The sequence below is a fragment of the Alexandromys fortis genome, unplaced genomic scaffold, assembly GCF_014885135.2.
Source record: "Alexandromys fortis isolate MF-2015 unplaced genomic scaffold, M_Fortis_MF-2015_v1.1 scaffold_40, whole genome shotgun sequence".
In the NCBI taxonomy this organism is placed as follows: domain Eukaryota; kingdom Metazoa; phylum Chordata; class Mammalia; order Rodentia; family Cricetidae; genus Alexandromys; species Alexandromys fortis.
Genome location: NW_026067966.1, coordinates 1027284 through 1041353, shown reverse-complemented (window position 1 = coordinate 1041353; position 14070 = coordinate 1027284). Strand labels below are relative to the sequence as shown.

General features: G+C 38.3%; 1 long non-coding RNA gene across 2 annotated transcripts in view; it reads right to left on the bottom strand.

Moving 5' to 3' along the window:
* LOC126508761 (uncharacterized) overlaps positions 1–14070 on the bottom strand; it is a 355346-nt gene that overhangs the window by 264855 nt on the left and 76421 nt on the right. The gene's annotated exons all lie outside the window — the stretch shown is intronic.

Below are 14070 nucleotides of genomic sequence, written 5' to 3'. Positions count from 1 at the left end.
TTGTGAAGAATTTTAAGATGGTAGGTAACTTGAGAGCATTAATATTAAGAATGAGATCCCTTGCTTGAATATAGAATCTTGGGGATTCACAGTGACTGCTCTTGATATAGCTTTGGTATCAGCAGATTTTCCATTTTCTTCCCAAGGAGAATTGAAAATCATAGCACTGTTTGTAGCTTCAAAGTAGAGGTTCTCCATCATATCTTATTACAAGACTTCTTTGTCAAGCTAGAGACTTCTGTTGACCTGTCTCAGAATACATTGTATATTATGAACTGCATTTAAAATATGCCCTTCCATATGATCACATTTTGGGCAGAGATTACTGTACAACATAGATCTAGAAATATCAGGGAACTGTGTGCCCAGCAGAGTCCTTTTTAGAGAATAGTTCAGCTACATATGATTCTATCAGCAACATCATCATATCATAACTACTATAACTAGTCTTCTGTTCATTTTCAGGTTGAGTTTAGTGAAAGATCACTCCACAGCATAAGCTAAATAAGATCCTGTTTATCAGAGGTCCCCAACGTAAATGCAAATTTGAAGCTTTGGAGCTTTGATTGTCCTAGAAAATATGAGAGACCTAAGATCATTCCCAGATGGGCCTCTTGGTGTAAATAATGCAAATTTTAAAAAAGACTATAAGTAAAATAAAACGTGAAATAATAAGAAATAGAATTAGTGCCTCATTTTTCTAAAATTCTTGAAATAGTATTTTGTTGTCTTTGATTTTGGAGTTTCTCTGTGTAATAGCTCTGGCTGCTCTGGAACTCTCTGTAGACCAGGTTGGCCTCAAACTCACATTGATCCTCCTGGATCTACCTTCCAAATCCTAGGATTTAAGGTGTGAGCCACCATTCCCAGACCAGGAATAGTGTTTTAGGATGAAAAGAAAAAAACAATAGAGGGAATTGCTAGATTTCAGACAGGACTTTGCCAAAATTTGTCAACATTTTCCTCCAAGAATACTGATGCAATTATAACTAAGGATGACTAACAGTTGAAAAGCATCCTGATGAAACAGTCCCATGATGAACAAGTATGAGGGTTCCTATAGAGACTATACTGTTCTGTGTTCAATTTCACACTTGATTGACCTTTTTGTGGTCATAGTAGAATGGATTGTTAGGTTATCAAGAGATGGGGATACAGTTTAGCCAGTGGTTGACATATTTAATTGCTCTCTGGGAAGTTGGTACTAAAGAACTGGAAGTAAATGCACTAAATAAGATTAAAAAAAAAAAACAAAACCAAGAACACTCCTTTGAAGTATCTGGTAAAACATGTTATTTGACTGATTGTGGAAGCAGCTTCCCAGGAAAGAAGATAAGAACTCATGCTAAAACTTTGCTTTTGCCATCATATCAATTCATCCATCTGAGGACCATGAAATGTGACTGCAATGTTTCCCAGCTGCTGAATAGAATGCTTGTTGGAGAGAAATAACACTATTTTATTTGGTTCATATATTTAGCTTTGTACTTACAGTGTAGAAGAAAATAATCAAATGGGCTCTGAAAGTATCTTTTCTACTATATGTTACTTTAAATAAAAAGTAAAAATAGACATCTAGTCAAAGTGAAAATGTTGTTCAAGAAAATATAAACATCTTTAGTTTTAATCATCTTTGTTTATTTGGGTTCCTAAGCATGATTAATTTAGATCTTCTTTTTAAAAATGGATGTTTATTAGCAGTAGTTGTATGTGTGGAACACAGGTATATATATATATGTCAGAGGATAACTTTCTCTCCTTGTACCTTGACTCATGTGAACACACTTGAGTGGAACTTTACCCACAGAGTCATCTGGTTGACCCTAGGTAATCTCTAAAGTCTTCCAACTCATTAGTTTATTTTTTATATCAAATAAACTTTTTTAAAAATCTCTATGCCTTTTCTATTACTTTGCTGTTATTTGCTTACTACTTATCTATTGTACCATATACTTTCTACTTCTCATATTAAAAATTCTACAAAGATTTAAGCTGGCAAGTGACCTTTCTGAGTTTAAGCAGGCTGAGTTTCTTTCTGCTTATGACATATTCGCTTGTCTATCTCCAACGAATATGAATGATCTCACTTCCTGCTTGCACAGCTGAGAAGGAATGATGCAATTCAACGGAAAGTCAGTTTCCAGTTCTTCACACTGGCACCAGTAATTCCCTGCCTCTTTGCGAATTGGCAGTCAACGTGTAAGGTAATACCAGAGAGAGGAGAAATTCCAACCTTGCATGAAGGTAACTTCCTGTACTGCTATGATGTGATGTGTCCTCCAACTCTGAAGCTCTTTAAGCCAGCTGTCTCCTTATGTACTCAGTATTTCCATTATTTAATAAGATGAGTTGTTTGAAAGATCATTTATAAAGTTGCTAGAAATACCCTGACTTTGAACCCTGGAGACGCCATGTGTTTTAGGTTTTAGATTTTGAATAAAAAAATTAGATATGTATAAAAATGGTTCCAGCCACCATATAGGTTCATACCTGGGTTTCCCTCATCGAGCATTATACACTCATTTCTACTTTCTCTGAGTTAAAACTAAGTTAGGACTTAATGTTTACATTATAAGGAATTCTTCAAAACAAAGTTTTTGTTTTGTTTTCTCTGTTTGTTTTTCTCTGATAAGGACAGGGAAAAAAAATAAAGGAAGCTAGGTTGCTGTGGGACAATAGTCTTGTACCCTGTAAAGATTTGTTAGTTGTATTGGTTTAATAAAATGCTGGTTGGCCAGTAGCAAGGCAAGAAGTACAGACCGGGTGACTAGAACAGTAGAATTCTGGGAAGAGGAAAGGCTGAGTCTATAGTTGTTACCCAGATGCAGAGGATGCAAAATGAGAATGCCTCACTGATAAAGCTACAAGCCACGTGGCTAACACAGACAACAATTACGTGTAAGATGTGAGAATTAGTAAATAAGGAAGCCTGAGCTAATAGGCCGACCAGTTTATAATTAATGTAGGCCTCTGTGCATTTCTTTGGGACTGAATGTCTGTAGGACAGACACCCCTGTCAACAGTAGGTAGCTAGAAAATGTTAAGAAATATTTTATTTCTATGATTGACTTTCAGTAAGGACTAGATAAGGAATTGGTGTCTTTTTAAATAACTCAGTTATTTATTAATTATGCAAGAACTATTTAATAATGAACAAGTTATGCAATGCATGCATTATTACCTAATCACTACACCATGGGAGTGATTTCCCTAAACAATGATTTTAATGATTCAGAAACTTCAGTAGAAGCTTATCTGCATGAAAAGGGTAGAACTAGATCCTGATCTCTTATGCTGCTCAAAATCTCAATTCCAAATGGATCAGGAACCTGAGTGTAAGACCTCTGACCTTGAAATTAGAGTGAAAAGTAGAAAGTCCATTTCAAGATATAGGCACAGAGCCTGGAGAGATGTCTCAGTGGTTAAAATACCTGGATGGGTACCCTCCAGAGGACCAGGATTCAGTTCTAGTACATACATGGAAACTCACAATATATTTGTAACTCCAGTTCCAAGGGATTTGCCAACCTCTAATACCTCTTCAGGGAAATATCTTGAACACATATGTACATGCAGGCAAAGAACTTAAACATGTTAATTAATTAATTAGTTAGTTAAAAATAAATATAAAAATATATAGGCACATGTAAGGAATTTTTTAATAGGAGTCTGAACACCCAGAAAGTAAAGTCAATGATTGACAAGTAGGACTTAATGATGTAGGCAACAGTAGAATATGTATTATGTGAAGACAGAGGGCGGTAATGCTAGGGATGGAAAGGTGAAAGGAGTCATAGGGGAAGGAGAACAGCAGAAAGCGGTCTGTGCTAACCAAAGCTAAAGGTGCATGGAAAGTCTTATGGAAATCTACTTTCTTGTAAGATAATAAAAACTGTAATTTAAAAAGGAGTTTAAATGGTAACCTGCATAGGTGGACAATGGTGCTCCCACAAAACGTGAGTTATGAGCTATTACACAAAATACTACTGTCAGGTGTGGGATAGCTCCTTTTGGGTGGGTTATGGAGTCTTTGAGAACCCCTCAACAATATAGGCTGTTTCCTCAGCACTTGGATGCCCACCAGAGCTAGATGGTAAGACATTATTGCAGAACACACTGCAGCTTTGTTTGCAGAATGTATGGAAATCAAGCTGGAGTCAACCTGGAAATTCTTCCTCTGCTGGCTAGCTTTCACAGTACTGAAAGTGTTGTGTTGGTTGCTGGAGGACAAAAGACATAAAACGATCTTATCCAGCTGTGGACCCTGAGTGCTCTGGTGCCAACCTTCCAGGTATGATGTACCCATTTGTACAAAAGTTGTCTGACTTTATAAGGATAATCACCATATTTCTGACTGGTTCTGAGGCCCAGTCTTCTGGAAGGAATTCACTCATGGTGTTCCAAACATGCCCACAGATGAGGAGGTTGTAAGTCCTCCTGGGAACCTATTACTTTTGATTTTATGAACAAGCATGCTGTCAAAATGTCTTCTAAATGTTTACGTTTGTTCTTGTAGATTAGTGTTGCTCTCAACCTTGATCAGAGAAACTGATCAAGTGGTTTATGCAGAGACTCACAATTGGTCAACATGTAAAAATATGTTTAACTGTTGAGTGTTTAGCCCTAAATGGAACGTCTACATGCCAATCTGCTATAAAGTTGTGGAAGCCTAGGCTGTTTGGTTGTTCACTTTACTAGACCTGGAAGGAGGTGGGAGGTCCTTGGACTCCCTACAGGGCAGGGAACCCTGACTGCTCTTCAGGCTGATAAGAGAGGGGGAGTTGATTGGGGAGGGGGGGAATGGGAGGTGGTGGCAGGGAGAAGACAGAAATCGTTAATAAATAAATAATAAAATAATAATAATAATAAAAAGAACGTGGAGGTGAGCAGGATTGCTGTATAATGCTGTCATCTAAACATGACCTGGATCTTGCACTCATGAGCTCACTAGAACTGAAGTTACCAGGACAAGACCCACACAAAACTGAGCCCACCAGCATTCTAGTATGCAAGGGAAAGAACACATGGAACCTTACCCCAGCTGGGAAGCCATTGTTACTGACTGCTGGAGGAGGGGCATCAATTTTTGCCAATGAGTATACACAGACAGGAAAGTTGGAGGAGGTGTTGAGAAGAAGGGGGCTTCCATAGGGAATGGAAGGGAGATAAGAGAAGGGAATGGGGGTGAATATCATCAAAATACATTGTATACATGCATGAAATTGCCAAAGGTATTTAAAGAAAAATAAGGCCTAGGGAATATTAGAGATGGTGCTTATGAAGCCACAAATCTTCTTCCTAAAATGTTGGACTCATTGCTTCCTGGAAATAACCTTTATGCTTTAGGAAGAGTACATTGCAGCCGTGTAGCACCTACTCTGCAAATTTGCCACGAGTTGTCCCCTGGCTTTGCTACATTCACAGGACCTAGTAAATATGATCAGCCTGCCTAACCTTGCCAAGACACTCTTTCATCATTTTGGCTTGGGGAACATACTAATCACATCAAGGTGACTGTTAGGCTCTAGTCAATAGGAATGGATTGAGAATTGGCTAGGAGACATGTCTCTCGGCATGTCTGTGAAGGTATTTCCAGAAAAGTTGGACAATACCTTCAAACTATGAGCTAAACCCGTCCTTCTCTAAACTGCTTTCATCAGATATTCTGTTGTAGCAATGAGGAAAATAGCTAATGCCTGCTCTTCAGCTGTGTTTGGCACAGAGTTCCTACGGTACATCTATCACTCTCGCTGCTACGTTGTTTATCTGTGATGTAGTTTGACATTAGGGCTGTATATGTCATTTATATCACATTGTATCACTCATCAGGAAAATCGAGGTGTAACAGATATTTGTCATTTTGTGGCTACCCATAATTTAAACATGTTCTCTGTTTGGCAGGAATCAGAAGAGTTACACAAGACCCATGAACACAGATAATCTTTTTTTCCTCAACTTTTTGGCAGTTGAGATGGAAATCGGGAAACTCAAACTGATTAAATGAGCTGGGGTGAAGGAATAGTGGTGAATGACATCAAAAGCCTCCAGAGATTGTTTCCTGAGGACAGAAGAGATGCCATAGTAGGCTTTGTGTAGATGTGGGTGTCATACATAGAACATGGTAGGACAGTAGCCAGTGTTGTTTGTGTGTGTGTGTGTGTGTGTGTGTGTGTGTGTGTAGTGTATTTGAAAACCTAGTTCTCTAAATATTTTACCTGTGAAAATCTTATAATTAAAATCAAAGTTTAATGGTCTTCAGCCTAAACATGTTCAAACTCCTATCTCATCTTGGCCTGTACATGCTTTTTGACATCTGATTGTCCTATGAAAACCGCATGGCTAACCCCACTGCCTCTGAAGGAAGAACTGTCATGACACAGCAAGTTGATACCGTAAATACTATGTACTATGTTCATATTCATCAGAAGAGATGAAAAGAGAACAGAGCCATGGCTTGATCACATACGGGGTTTTCAGCATCTTTCCTGTTAAAGGATTTTTCTATTTAAATCAGCCCTTCTTCCTACTGATTCTAGCAGAGTTCCTCCACTTGTGGTTATGAGATTTTAAGATGGAGACTTACCTTTTCTTCCAGAGTTAGGGAAAATCTTAGATTGCCATCCATTCCAGAAATAAAGAAAGACATTAAAAATGTAGTATTTTCTAGTGTAAAGGTTTGGTGTCAAGAACTTGCAGTATTGAAAGGGTCATGGCAGGCACCCGACGCTTGGGGCTGTGAGATGCCAGGAGAGGATACTGGTGAAGATGCAGCCTTAGTAGGAGTAGAGGTCACAGAATATTAAGGTTCTAGAACTATGTGACACCTAGTAACAGCAAGAAATATGGAATGGAGCAGGCCTGAGCCTACCTGATAGGCTATGTGCCTATCATGCTAGAGCTGGAGGTAGAACTAAGCCCTTTGAAGCTCAGAGGATCATGAGTGAGTACCAGATGTCAAACACCGATCAAATCCACCAGACTTTGGTTTTGATTAAGTGTGATTTTTTTTTAAAGTCCAGATTCTTCCCTTCGGGAGTAAGAAAGTATTTACTTTATTTTCCATTTTGCAGTCACCCACAGTTAAGACATTTGGAGTTTGAAAAAATAACTTTGTGTTTTGAGTTTGGGGAATATTTTGAAGAGCGGGAGCTTTTGAAAAATTGTACTAGATTATATGTTGTGTTCTTAATGCAGCAATTAGGACACAAACAAGGAATGGCAGATTATGCTCTAAGGTAATGCATTTCTGTGTCAAAGGGATGTGATACGAAATCTCCTGGTTAGTTTTGTCATCAACTTGACATGCCCAGGAAGAGGGAACCTCAATTAAAGAATTGCCTCCATCAGATTCACTTGTAGGTATGCCTTGAAGACATTTTCCTGCTTGTAGGCAGGTGCAAGGATACACAGCCTTCTGAGGATAACAGCATCCCTGGGAAGTTGTGCCTGTGCTGTATAGGAAAGGTAGATGAAGAGGAACGTGGGAGTGAGCCAATACACAGCAGTCCTCGATGATTCCTTCTTGAGTGTCTGCTCTGACTTCCCTCAGTGACAGACTGTGATGTGGAAATACAAACCAAATAAAACCCTGCTTCCCAAGCAACTTCTGGTCAGTGTTTTACCACGGCAGCAGACACAACTAGAACAAGACCCATAGGTGGAGGAAGATTACAGAGTGGCTAAGGTGTCTTAAAAAGTCTCCCCCACAAGGAACACAGAGTTCTTTCTTTTTATTTGCAGAAGCAAAACAAAGACCAGAGCAGTGTGTGTGGGAATGGATTCCAAGAATGCTAGAACAAACAAGGAAGAATATAAACATTGATCAAAGCCATTTATTTTAAAAACGAAGAAATGTAACAGAGTCTAGATTCAATATGCCACAGCAGCAGGGGTGGTTTTCATTGTTTGCTTAGGCTGTTTGATGGTCCATTCAAAATGAATTTTGGATGCTTAAATTCTTTTATATAACAAGGATAGGGGGAGAAATGGGTGGATTTTTTGTGCGTAATTAATTCTTCATTCTCCTACGGATTGCCTGAAGGCCCTGAAGACACGCTCTTTGTGAGGGCTTAGAAAGGTGCTGTGGTGGGAACATTAGTCTAAACAGTATTTCCATGGCATTCTCTGAATGGTGAGGGCTGCTGCCTGGGATTAAATGCAGTTGAAGTGAACTTTCTGATTTTGAGGTTATTTAAGCATATTGATGTTAGACATGCACAAAGAGCCTGTGATCCCAGAAGCATAGTGGAAAGATACCCACATTTTAGGATCAAGGTGGGAAAGTAACTGTCTTGACTCAGAATGAGCTGACATTATGATTTGTTTATCACAGGGTACCAGGAGCCAAAGCAGAAGCTACGGTACTAAAACAGCTGTTTGGTTTGTACAACTTTGTATACAATTTTGTGTGTGTTTCGGGGAGGGGGGATGGTGACTTAGGTCTTCTTGCCTGGCACAGCTCTTTATCAAATTCACATATGTGAGTCAGTTCACAGATCTGAACCTAGGGTAAAGTGGCAGCATGGACGTTCATAAGGCAGAGTCTGTTGGCAGCTGCATATGCGTGTAAAGGTGAATCTTCATGAGGTCTTCTTCTACATGACTTGCAGCTGTTGAGGAAGATCATGCTGACAGGTTCCGGGGCTGGGAAATCCAGTCTCAGAGAGAATCAGGAAATAAGCCATACTCATATTTAAAGAACAAACGGTCCAATAAAAATGAAAATTTGACTGGAGTGGGCTTCACAGTGGATTCACCTCTAACGCCATTCTACAGCCGTTTCCCCGCAACCCAGTATCACTGTACAAGTCTTGAGGAGTGTTGTATTTAAAGACTATGATTAAAGTTCGAACTCTTTGTCAATTAGTAAATATGCAGTTGTGAGTCGTAGAAGCAATAGAAGGTATGTACATTTACCATTCTTCACTAACAAAGGAAAACATTAGAAAAAAACACATTGCAAAGAAGGTGTCACCCAATTTTCAGTTCACTCATAAACAGTGAAAGTGTTTTAGGCCATCTTTCAAATACCATGACATAAGCTTTTAGATAATACAATGCAGCAAGGAAACAAACCAACAAGCCCCAAATCATCAACATCATCAACAACAACAAAACACACATGAACGTGTAGAGTTGGTGGCAGGCCTTAAATTAGGATTTTGAAAAATGTTGTAGCAAAAGAGATGGCCTTTGCGGATGTAAAGATGCTGAGGCTGTGTACCACCTCACAGCACGGTCTTCAGAGCATTATAACACAGGCAAGATCTAGGAAACTGGTCTTAGGGAAGGAACGTTTCAAGGAAAAGTGAATTAGAAGAAGCTAGGTACTATGTTTTAAAATTGAGTGAAAAAGAGAAAATAAGTAAATTTTATATGACATTAAATAATAAAGACTAAGAAAAGCATAGAACCATTTTTTCATAACTTTCCCTTTCCCTTTTACACTCCATCCCAAACCATTCTTTGCTCTAGCAACTGAAGATATGATTTCGAAGCTATAATTTCACAGACTACTCTGAATTGCTAGCACTTTCCATAGACTTCAGATGCCAATATTTCTACTTCTCTGTCTATTTTCATTTAAGAACCTTAAAATCCTGTAGAATTAAACCCAAAACAATTCAAGTTAATAATATAGCTAATAAAATTTAAATTATTAGAATATAGTTGGCTGCACTGAGAAACTGAAGATAAGTAATGTTAGAAATAAAGATTAAATCATAATTTGCCTAAAGAATAATAAATGTAATTGAGAAAATACAGCTTGAGGGAAAAAGAAAATTTAGAGAATAATGCAAATTGTATGAATAAAGCAATAAAAAGTGTCAGAAATAACTGGTCAAAAAGAAAGTCAAGCTAAAAATATGTATTTGTGTATAGAAGTTGAGTCCAAAGTCATATTAATAAAATCCCCAGTGAAACAGAAACAGTATTTAAAAGCACAATGTGTCACTTCTGTCTTCAGAAAAATCTAAGGATGGTCCAATAAGATAAAATATTAAACAACTAATAACCACAACTCTGAAAAAAACCTACAAGAAGAAATTACTATAGAGACTGCAGAAGCAGACTAATTATAATTGCGTCCAAGTTTGGAAACAAGAGTATAAAAGATAAATTACCTGCTTTGTTCTTTAGTCTGGGAAACGCTCAGTTGTAGACATATTGGTGGGGAAATGGCAGCCATTTTGGCTAGAACAACCAGAGAGTTTTGGTTGGGAGAATGATTACGACCGGGGAAAATAATCTTCCTGGGTCAGAAAAAAAAAAAAAAAAGACCAGAGAAAGACATTTTGCTGACATTTCCAAGTGTCATTTTACCCACAAGGGCTGGAGTCTTATCGGGCTCAGATTAGCCCTCAAACTAGTCTCATTTGGAATTTGAAATGAGTTTAGTAATATATTTGCAGTCCAAGTCTAACCAAGCCAAGTGCATGGTAAAACTAAATTAACTGCAAGCTCAAAATATACCCCTCTTCCACGAAGTTCCAGGTTAATTTAAGAAGAGGGGATGGACAGAAATGTTCTAAGAGACAAAGGTATGACTGCCTGTATCAAAACAGCATTTTCTAAGTGTGAGAGGGCCACTGTACCCCTTAGCTCACAGAAGCTGTGACTGCATGCATTAGACCTGCACAGGAGCAAGTTGGCCAGTTTCCCAGCATATATGGAGAAGGGGCTCACAGCCTCTCAACCATATAGGATATTGGAAACAGATGTTTGTGATAGAGAGAGTCTGTTTGGTGGATACAGCCAGTGGTAGGCAACCTATACTCCAGTAGATGGTTCAGTACTCACACATGAACAAGTTGCATTTAAGAGAATGCAATAGGTTTAATAAAAAGAGCACATAAAGTTGGGATGGAAAAGTAGCTCAGGGCAGGGCAAGAGACCTTGGTGGGGGAGGAATGGCAGTGGATCTGATTGAAACTCATGCATGGTATTATCAATTTATAAAAACATAAAATAAAACTAGGACTGAAACAAGTAGTTTTCAAGGTCACAAAATGCAGAGGACAGAAGAGAATCCCTGTGATAAGATAAATGAACAAAAGGAAGCCGTCTTGAGCACAATAGAAGTAAAATAATATAAAGAGCAAGGAGAATATGATAGACTTGTCAGGTAATATCGCAAAGTAAGACAGCACGTGTAAGCAGAATGCCTTGATGTAAGTAAAGTATACAGGGCAGGAAAAAAAGATTAGATGATCATAAGTGTCAGAACTTTCAGGATTATGATGAAAGATATGTACTTATGGATTTGAAATACCAGCTCTCAAACAGGCCAACACAAAGAAGGAATCTAGCCCCATCAAGAAAAAGAACAAATTACATAAAAGTATATGATAGATCAAATGAAAGGTGACGTCTCAGAAATGATGGAACTGGAAAGAAAAGTATCTTTTATGTGCCTAGAGAAAACTATTATCCAACATTACTTTCAGAAAAGAAGACTTGAATGTATATTTCAAAGGGGTCTTCTTATTACCAGGAAAGCTGAACAAAATGATCAATTTGGAGCCATTTCTTAGAGGAATGATTAAAGATTAGAAAGAATAATGAAAATGCTTTAAGAACTCTAGGGAGAAAATGCAAAATAACTTCAAAGTGAAAAATTCAGATTCTTATCAGGTGCCTCAGAAACAACATCCAGTTTGTCCGATAATAGCTGAGCAGTTCCCAGGACTTCAAGAGTTGAAAATGGAACTAAGAGTGGTGAATCTGGTGATGTCATCTTTGAAGCATCAGCTCTGTAGAAAAGTGGTTCTGTTCATTCAGAGATCAAGGCATTTTATACTCATGACCCCATCTTTAAGAATCTACCATAGGATGTATTTCAATTACATAAGAGAAGGCTTCGAAAACAGCAAAATGACAGCCATGATCAAGGAGCTACTGTAAAGAAAACCAAAGTAAAGACAGAAGCACATTACATGACACATGCTTGATATGACACATCTTGGACTTTTTGGTTGGTGCTTTGAAGTTTATTATATCTGAATGAGCTCTGTGAAACTAGAGATATATCATTTCAATCAATTTTCAAATATTGATAATTTTACCCTGAATTCTATTTTTAAAGGAATACTACATTTCGGGTAAAGACTCATCAGATGCACAAGCCCACTTTTAAGTAATTAGGAGAAGAGCGAAAGAGGAAGAAGGAAAGGAAGAGAGAAAGGAGGATGAGGAAGTGGAGGAGAAAGTGAAAAAGGAGGAGGATAAAAGGGTCCCGACTGAAGGGTATCAGTGTTTTCACACTATTATCTCAATTTCTATGTTGGTTTAAAAATGTGTCAAAATAGAGAAAAAATTCCAAATTACTGTTATATGGAAAAGTGGCTCATGATGACAAAGGAAAACCTACAACACAAGTCTTGAAAGGAGTCTGGGTGGCAGCTACAACTCGAGGTTCCTGTTCATTCACTTACCACTTTGGCCATCAGAGGAGGTGGATTAGCTTTGCATAGCCCATGGATGACTGCAAGATGAATCAGGGATGGTGTAAATTAAACAGTCATTATATGGATGTTGTTCATACTTTAAAAATTCAGTGGAGCTCTGTGACCTGTTACATAGCCACTGATTATCAATTGTTTTTCTCGTTGAGGAGAGTACAGATCCCAGGGAAGTAATGGCTGCTTTAACTTGAAATTGTGTGAGCCATGTGGCTTTGTCCTGGTCTAGCATATAAACTAGTAGAAATGTTGGTTTAAGTCACTGGGAATGTGACTGGATTTTGAAAAGCAGAATTGCTATAATTGACTGTTTGCTTATAATAATTGCAGATATGAGGAGTGTAGCATCTACCTGTATCCCCTGTATTACCTGTGTCAGGTCTGCATGTGGTTATGCAACTGGCTTCTCTTTTGTCTGTTCTTGCCTAACAGTTAAGCACAGGATGCATCAAATGATTCTGGTACCTGACGTGAACATAGGCATGATTCAGAAGCAGAAGATGCTACACCTTGCATGGCTTACAGTAACTCAAAACTTGATAAGCATCTCCTCTGGGGTAGCTGAGATGATTGTATTTCCAGTTAGAAGTGCTGTATTTGAAATTTAGTGTATGTATATGCATGCGTGTTATTTTTGAAAATGTAAGAATGGCAAGCAGAGCAGAGCAGTGTCAGAAGGCTGAGGCAGGAAAATCTCAGCTTGAAGTTAGCTAGATAATGAGATCTTCTCAAATCATCTACCATTTATATATGTATACACATACATGTATATATATATGTATACACACATATATATTTATATATATGTATACACACATATATACTTATATATGTATATATATAATAAAGAATGAGTGAAAGAGATCATAGGTTTATTTCATGTCTGAAGGTAGTTTATGGCAGAATTTGTCATTTTCCTACCCATCTCCTAAGCTTTGAAATGCAGAAGAATGCAATGCCTATGATATTGAGAGAATATTTGATGATGACCACTGCACAGTCCATCATCCAGATTGTGGGAGTATGGCTACTATCTTCCAGTAGTAGTTTTCTTCTATCTATCTATCTATCTATCTATCTATCTATCTATCTATCTATCTATCTATCTATCTTTTTTATATCCCTATCCCAATCACAGTTTCCCATTTCTCCTCTCTTCCTAGTTCCTTCCCCCACCCATTCCTCCTCCTCCGTTTCTCTTCAGAAGCAGGCAGGCCAGCCATGGATATCAGCCAGCTATGGTCTATCAAGTTGCATCAAGACTGCACACATACTCTCCTTTTAAGGCTGGATAAGGCAACCTAGTAGTCAGGAAGGGTCTCGAAAGCAGACAACAGAGTCAGAGACAGTCCCTGCTCTCACTGTTAGGAGTCTCAAGAAGACTGTCTGGGTTTGAAAGAAAATGGCTCTCAAAGGGAGTGGCACTATTAGGAGGTGTGGCTTTGTTGGAGTAGGTGTGGCCTTGTTGGAGGAAGTGTGTCACTAAGGGGGCAGACTTGAGGTCTCCTATGCACAAGCTACTCTCAGTATAAGAGATCATTTCATGTTGTCTTCTGATCAAGACACAACCAGCATCATGTCTGCCTGCATACCTCCATTCTCTTCATCA